The sequence below is a fragment of the Idiotropiscis lumnitzeri genome, unplaced genomic scaffold, assembly GCF_059441095.1.
Source record: "Idiotropiscis lumnitzeri isolate Australia: NSW breed Sydney's pygmy pipehorse unplaced genomic scaffold, RoL_Ilum_1.0 HiC_scaffold_26, whole genome shotgun sequence".
In the NCBI taxonomy this organism is placed as follows: domain Eukaryota; kingdom Metazoa; phylum Chordata; class Actinopteri; order Syngnathiformes; family Syngnathidae; genus Idiotropiscis; species Idiotropiscis lumnitzeri.
In genome coordinates, this window is record NW_028283564.1 from 2,127,590 (window position 1) to 2,136,748 (window position 9,159).

Consider the following 9,159-nt stretch of genomic DNA (forward strand, 5'->3'; position numbering starts at 1 on the left):
GGACAATCAAATTAATGACTTTCCAGGCTTAATGATGCCTTTCTACACTATATAAAGGTGGGAATTTACATTGGAAACGTTTGGTTTAGCTGTTATAAAAGTTTGGTTTTTTAAGTGCTGTAAATGCATTTTCAGCTCGCGCTGTACACATTTGCTATGAGAGGCATTATCTCATAAGGGAAATATTGGACAATCAAATTAATGACTGCCCAGGCTTCAGGATGTCTTTTTACACTATATAAAGGTGGAAATTTACATTGGAAACGTTTAGTTTAGCTGTTATAAAAGTTTGTTTTTTTAGTGCTGTAAATGCATTTTCAGCTCGCGCTGTACACATTTGCTATGTGAGGCATTATCTCATAAGGGAAATACTGGACAATCAAATTAATGACTGCCCAGGCTTCAGGATGTCTTTTTACACTATATAAAGGTGGAAATTTACATTGGAAACGTTTGGTTTAGCTGTTATAAAAGTTTGGTTTTTTAGTGCTGAAAATGCATTTTCAGCTCGCACTGTACACATTTGCTATGTGAGGCATTATCTCATAAGGGAAATACTGGACAATCAAATTAATGACTTCCCAGGCTTCAGGATGCCTTTTTACACTCTATAAATGTGGAAATTTACATTGGAAACGTTTGGTTTAGCTGTTAATGAAGTTTCGTTTTTTTAGTGCTGAAAATTCATTGTCTGCTGGCGCTGTACACTTTTTCTAAGTGTTGCAATATCTCATGAAGGAAATACTGGACAATCAAATTAATGACTTTCCAGGCTTCAGGATGCCTTTCTACACTATATAAAGGTGGAAATTTACATTTGAAACGTTTGGTTTAGCTGTTATAAAAGTTTGGTTTTTTAGTGCTGTAAATACATTTTCAGCTCGCGCTGTACACATTTGCTATGAGAGGCTTTATCTCATAAGGGAAATATTGGACAATCAAATTAATGACTGCCCAGGCTTCAGGATGTCTTTTTACACTATATAAAGGTGGAAATTTACATTGGAAACGTTTGGTTTAGCTGTTATAAAAGTTTGGTTTTTTAGTGCTTAAAATGCATTTTCAGCTCGCACTGTACACATTTGCTATGTGAGGCATTATCTCATAAGGGAAATACTGGACAATCAAATTAATGACTTCCCAGGCTTCAGGATGCCTTTTTACACTCTATAAAGGTGGAAATTTACATTGGAAACGTTTGGTTTAGCTGTTATAAAAGTTTGTTTTTTTCGTGCTGTAAATGCATTTTCAGCTCGCGCTGTACACATTTGCAATGAGAGGCATTATCTCATAAGGGAAATATTGGACAATCAAATTAATGACTGCCCAGGCTTCAGGATGTCTTTTTACACTATATAAAGGTGGAAATTTACATTGGAAACGTTTAGTTTAGCTGTTAATGAAGTTTCGGTTTTTTTAGTGCTGAAAATTCATTGTCTGCTGGCGCTGTACACTTTTTCTAAGTGTTGCAATATCTCATGAAGGAAATACTGGACAATCAAATTAATGACTGCCCAGGCTTTCAGGATGTCTTTTTACACTATATAAAGGTGGAAATTTACATTGGAAACGTTTGGTTTAGCTGTTATAAAAGTTTGGTTTTTTAGTGCTGTAAATGCATTTTCAGCTCGCGCTGTACACATTTGCTATGTGAGGCATTATCTCATAAGGGAAATACTGGACAATCAAATTAATGACTGCCCAGGCTTCAGGATGTCTTTTTACACTATATAAAGGTGGAAATTTACATTGGAAACGTTTGGTTTAGCTGTTATAAAAGTTTGGTTTTTTTAGTGCTGAAAATGCATTTTCAGCTCGCACTGTACACATTTGCTATGTGAGGCATTATCTCATAAGGGAAATACTGGACAATCAAATTAATGACTGCCCAGGCTTCAGGATGTCTTTTTACACTATATAAAGGTGGAAATTTACATTGGAAACGTTTGGTTTAGCTGTTATAAAAGTTTGGTTTTTTAGTGCTGAAAATGCATTTTCAGCTCGCACTGTACACATTTGCTATGTGAGGCATTATCTCATAAGGGAAATACTGGACAATCAAATTAATGACTTCCCAGGCTTCAGGATGCCTTTTTACACTCTATAAATGTGGAAATTTACATTGGAAACGTTTGGTTTAGCTGTTAATGAAGTTTCGTTTTTTTAGTGCTGAAAATTCATTGTCTGCTGGCGCTGTACACTTTTTCTAAGTGTTGCAATATCTCATGAAGGAAATACTGGACAATCAAATTATTGACTTTCCAGGCTTCAGGATGCCTTTCTACACTATATAAAGGTGGAAATTTACATTGGAAACGTTTGGTTTAGCTGTTATAAAAGTTTGGTTTTTTAGTGGAGTAAATGCATTTTCAGCTCGCGCTGTACACATTTGCTATGAGAGGCATTATCTCATAAGGGAAATATTGGACAATCAAATTAATGACTGCCCAGGCTTCAGGATGTCTTTTTACACTATATAAAGGTGGAAATTTACATTGGAAACGTTTAGTTTAGCTGTTAATGAAGTTTCGTTTTTTTAGTGCTGAAAATTCATTGTCTGCTGGCGCTGTACACTTTTTCTAAGTGTTGCAATATCTCATGAAGGAAATACTGGACAATCAAATTAATGACTTTCCAGGCTTCAGGATGCCTTTCTACACTATATAAAGGTGGAAATTTACATTGGAAACGTTTGGTTTAGCTGTTATAAAAGTTTGGTTTTTTAGTGCTGTAAATGCATTTTCAGCTCGCGCTGTACACATTTGCTATGAGAGGCATTATCTCATAAGGGAAATATTGGACAATCAAATTAATGACTGCCCAGGCTTCAGGATGTCTTTTTACACTATATAAAGGTGGAAATTTACATTGGAAACGTTTGGTTTAGCTGTTATAAAAGTTTGTTATTTTAGTGCTGTAAATGCATTTTCAGCTCGCGCTGTACACATTTGCTATGAGAGGCATTATCTCATAAGGGAAATATTGGACAATCAAATTAATGGCTGCCCAGGCTTCAGGATGTCTTTTTACTCTATATAAAGGTGGAAATTTACATTGGAAACGTTTAGTTTAGCTGTTAATGAAGTTTCGTTTTTTTAGTGCTGAAAATTCATTGTCTGCTGGCGCTGTACACTTTTTCTAAGTGTTGCAATATCTCATGAAGGAAATACTGGACAATCAAATCAATGACTTTCCAGGCTTCAGGATGCCTTTCTACACTATATAAAGGTGGGAATTTACATTGGAAACGTTTGGTTTAGCTGTTATAAAAGTTTGGTTTTTTAGTGCTGTAAATGCATTTTCAGCTCGCGCTGTACACATTTGCTATGAGAGGCATTATCTCATAAGGGAAATATTGGACAATCAAATTAATGACTGCCCAGGCTTCAGGATGTCTTTTTACACTATATAAAGGTGGAAATTTACATTGGAAACGTTTGGTTTAGCTGTTATAAAAGTTTGGTTTTTTTAGTGCTGAAAATGCATTTTCAGCTCGCACTGTACACATTTGCTATGTGAGGCATTATCTCATAAGGGAAATACTGGACAATCAAATTAATGACTGCCCAGGCTTCAGGATGTCTTTTTACACTATATAAAGGTGGAAATTTACATTGGAAACGTTTGGTTTAGCTGTTATAAAAGTTTGTTTTTTTAGTGCTGAAAATGCATTTTCAGCTCGCACTGTACACATTTGCTATGTGAGGCATTATCTCATAAGGGAAATACTGGACAATCAAATTAATGACTTCCCAGGCTTCAGGATGCCTTTTTACACTCTATAAATGTGGAAATTTACATTGGAAACGTTTGGTTTAGCTGTTAATGAAGTTTCGTTTTTTTAGTGCTGAAAATTCATTGTCTGCTGGCGCTGTACACTTTTTCTAAGTGTTGCAATATCTCATGAAGGAAATACTGGACAATCAAATTAATGACTTTCCAGGCTTCATGATGCCTTTCTACACTATATAAAGGTGGGAATTTACATTGGAAACGTTTGGTTTAGCTGTTATAAAAGTTTGTTTTTTTAGTGCTGTAAATGCATTTTCAGCTCGCGCTGTACACATTTGCTATGAGAGGCATTATCTCATAAGGGAAATATTGGACAATCAAATTAATGACTGCCCAGGCTTCAGGATGTCTTTTTACACTATATAAAGGTGGAAATTTACATTGGAAACGTTTAGTTTAGCTGTTATAAAAGTTTGTTTTTTTAGTGCTGTAAATGCATTTTCAGCTCGCGCTGTACACATTTGCTATGTGAGGCATTATCTCATAAGGGAAATACTGGACAATCAAATTAATGACTGCCCAGGCTTCAGGATGTCTTTTTACACTATATAAAGGTGGAAATTTACATTGGAAACGTTTGGTTTAGCTGTTATAAAAGTTTGGTTTTTTAGTGCTGAAAATGCATTTTCAGCTCGCACTGTACACATTTGCTATGTGAGGCATTATCTCATAAGGGAAATACTGGACAATCAAATTAATGACTTCCCAGGCTTCAGGATGCCTTTTTACACTCTATAAATGTGGAAATTTACATTGGAAACGTTTGGTTTAGCTGTTAATGAAGTTTCGTTTTTTTAGTGCTGAAAATTCATTGTCTGCTGGCGCTGTACACTTTTTCTAAGTGTTGCAATATCTCATGAAGGAAATACTGGACAATCAAATTAATGACTTTCCAGGCTTCAGGATGCCTTTCTACACTATATAAAGGTGGAAATTTACATTTGAAACGTTTGGTTTAGCTGTTATAAAAGTTTGGTTTTTTAGTGCTGTAAATGCATTTTCAGCTCGCACTGTACACATTTGCTATGAGAGGCATTATCTCATAAGGGAAATATTGGACAATCAAATTAATGACTGCCCAGGCTTCAGGATGTCTTTTTACACTATATAAAGGTGGAAATTTACATTGGAAACGTTTGGTTTAGCTGTTATAAAAGTTTGGTTTTTTAGTGCTTAAAATGCATTTTCAGCTCGCACTGTACACATTTGCTATGTGAGGCATTATCTCATAAGGGAAATACTGGACAATCAAATTAATGACTTCCCAGGCTTCAGGATGCCTTTTTACACTCTATAAAGGTGGAAATTTACATTGGAAACGTTTGGTTTAGCTGTTATAAAAGTTTGTTTTTTTCGTGCTGTAAATGCATTTTCAGCTCGCGCTGTACACATTTGCAATGAGAGGCATTATCTCATAAGGGAAATATTGGACAATCAAATTAATGACTGCCCAGGCTTCAGGATGTCTTTTTACACTATATAAAGGTGGAAATTTACATTGGAAACGTTTGGTTTAGCTGTTATAAAAGTTTGTTTTTTTCGTGCTGTAAATGCATTTTCAGCTCGCGCTGTACACATTTGCAATGAGAGGCATTATCTCATAAGGGAAATATTGGACAATTAAATTAATGACTGCCCAGGCTTCAGGATGTCTTTTTACACTATATAAAGGTGGAAATTTACATTGGAAACGTTTAGTTTAGCTTTTAATGAAGTTTCGTTTTTTTAGTGCTGAAAATTCATTGTCTGCTGGCGCTGTACACTTTTTCTAAGTGTTGCAATATCTCATGAAAGAAATACTGGACAATCAAATCAATGACTTTCCAGGCTTCAGGATGCCTTTCTACACTATATAAAGGTGGGAATTTACATTGGAAACGTTTGGTTTAGCTGTTATAAAAGTTTGGTTTTTTAAGTGCTGTAAATGCATTTTCAGCTCGCGCTGTACACATTTGCTATGAGAGGCATTATCTCATAAGGGAAATATTGGACAATCAAATTAATGACTGCCCAGGCTTCAGGATGTCTTTTTACACTATATAAAGGTGGAAATTTACATTGGAAACGTTTAGTTTAGCTGTTATAAAAGTTTGTTTTTTTAGTGCTGTAAATGCATTTTCAGCTCGCGCTGTACACATTTGCTATGTGAGGCATTATCTCATAAGGGAAATACTGGACAATCAAATTAATGACTGCCCAGGCTTCAGGATGTCTTTTTACACTATATAACGGTGGAAATTTACATTGGAAACGTTTGGTTTAGCTGTTATAAAAGTTTGGTTTTTTAGTGCTGAAAATGCATTTTCAGCTCGCACTGTACACATTTGCTATGTGAGGCATTATCTCATAAGGGAAATACTGGACAATCAAATTAATGACTTCCCAGGCTTCAGGATGCCTTTTTACACTCTATAAATGTGGAAATTTACATTGGAAACGTTTGGTTTAGCTGTTAATGAAGTTTCGTTTTTTTAGTGCTGAAAATTCATTGTCTGCTGGCGCTGTACACTTTTTCTAAGTGTTGCAATATCTCATGAAGGAAATACTGGACAATCAAATTAATGACTTTCCAGGCTTCAGGATGCCTTTCTACACTATATAAAGGTGGAAATTTACATTTGAAACGTTTGGTTTAGCTGTTATAAAAGTTTGGTTTTTTAGTGCTGTAAATGCATTTTCAGCTCGCACTGTACACATTTGCTATGAGAGGCATTATCTCATAAGGGAAATATTGGACAATCAAATTAATGACTGCCCAGGCTTCAGGATGTCTTTTTACACTATATAAAGGTGGAAATTTACATTGGAAACGTTTGGTTTAGCTGTTATAAAAGTTTGGTTTTTTAGTGCTTAAAATGCATTTTCAGCTCGCACTGTACACATTTGCTATGTGAGGCATTATCTCATAAGGGAAATACTGGACAATCAAATTAATGACTTCCCAGGCTTCAGGATGCCTTTTTACACTCTATAAAGGTGGAAATTTACATTGGAAACGTTTGGTTTAGCTGTTATAAAAGTATGTTTTTTTCGTGCTGTAAATGCATTTTCAGCTCGCGCTGTACACATTTGCAATGAGAGGCATTATCTCATAAGGGAAATATTGGACAATCAAATTAATGACTGCCCAGGCTTCAGGATGTCTTTTTACACTATATAAAGGTGGAAATTTACATTGGAAACGTTTAGTTTAGCTTTTAATGAAGTTTCGTTTTTTTTAGTGCTGAAAATTCATTGTCTGCTGGCGCTGTACACTTTTTCTAAGTGTTGCAATATCTCATGAAGGAAATACTGGACAATCAAATTAATGACTTTCCAGGCCTCAGGATGTCTTTTTACACTATATAAAGGTGGAAATTTACATTGGAAACGTTTGGTTTAGCTGTTATAAAAGTTTGTTTTTTTAGTGCTGTAAATGCATTTTCAGCTCGCGCTGTACACATTTGCTATGAGAGGCATTATCTCATAAGGGAAATATTGGACAATCAAATTAATGGCTGCCTAGGCTTCAGGATGTCTTTTTACACTATATAAAGGTGGAAATTTACATTGGAAACTTTTAGTTTAGCTGTTAATGAAGTTTCGTTTTTTTAGTGCTGAAAATTCATTGTCTGCTGGCGCTGTACACTTTTTCTAAGTGTTGCAATATCTCATGAAGGAAATACTGGACAATCAAATTAATGACTTTCCAGGCTTCAGGATGCCTTTCTACACTATATAAAGGTGGAAATGTACATTGGAAACGTTTGGTTTAGCTGTTATAAAAGTTTGTTTTTTTAGTGCTGTAAATGCATTTTAAGCTCGCGCTGTACACATTTGCTATGAGAGGCATTATCTCATAAGGGAAATATTGGACAATCAAATTAATGACTGCCCAGGCTTCAGGATGTCTTTTTACACTATATAAAGGTGGAAATTTACATTGGAAACGTTTGGTTTAGCTGTTATAAAAGTTTGGTTTTTTTAGTGCTGAAAATGCATTTTCAGCTCGCACTGTACACATTTGCTATGTGAGGCATTATCTCATAAGGGAAATACTGGACAATCAAATTAATGACTGCCCAGGCTTCAGGATGTCTTTTTACACTATATAAAGGTGGAAATTTACATTGGAAACGTTTGGTTTAGCTGTTATAAAAGTTTGGTTTTTTAGTGCTGAAAATACATTTTCAGCTCGCACTGTACACATTTGCTATGTGAGGCATTATCTCATAAGGGAAATACTGGACAATCAAATTAATGACTTCCCAGGCTTCAGGATGCCTTTTTACACTCTATAAATGTGGAAATTTACATTGGAAACGTTTGGTTTAGCTGTTAATGAAGTTTCGTTTTTTTAGTGCTGAAAATTCATTGTCTGCTGGCGCTGTACACTTTTTCTAAGTGTTGCAATATCTCATGAAGGAAATACTGGACAATCAAATTAATGACTTTCCAGGCTTCATGATGCCTTTCTACACTATATAAAGGTGGGAATTTACATTGGAAACGTTTGGTTTAGCTGTTATAAAAGTTTGGTTTTTTAGTGCTGTAAATGCATTTTCAGCTCGCGCTGTACACATTTGCTATGAGAGCCATTATCTCATAAGGGAAATATTGGACAATCAAATTAATGACTGCCCAGGCTTCAGGATGTCTTTTTACACTATATAAATGTGGAAATTTACATTGGAAAGGTTTAGTTTAGCTGTTATAAAAGTTTGTTTTTTTAGTGCTGTAAATGCATTTTCAGCTCGCGCTGTACACATTTGCTATGTGAGGCATTATCTCATAAGGGAAATACTGGACAATCAAATTAATGACTGCCCAGGCTTCAGGATGTCTTTTTACACTATATAAAGGTGGAAATTTACATTGGAAACGTTTGGTTTAGCTGTTATAAAAGTTTGGTTTTTTAGTGCTGAAAATGCATTTTCAGCTCGCACTGTACACATTTGCTATGTGAGGCATTATCTCATAAGGGAAATACTGGACAATCAAATTAATGACTTCCCAGGCTTCAGGATGCCTTTTTACACTCTATAAATGTGGAAATTTACATTGGAAACGTTTGGTTTAGCTGTTAATGAAGTTTCGTTTTTTTAGTGCTGAAAATTCATTGTCTGCTGGCGCTGTACACTTTTTCTAAGTGTTGCAATATCTCATGAATGAAATACTGGACAATCAAATTAATGACTTTCCAGGCTTCAGGATGCCTTTCTACACTATATAAAGGTGGAAATTTACATTTGAAACGTTTGGTTTAGCTGTTATAAAAGTTTGGTTTTTTAGTGCTGTAAATGCATTTTCAGCTCGCACTGTACACATTTGCTATGAGAGGCATTATCTCATAAGGGAAATATTGGACAATCAAATTAATGACTGCCC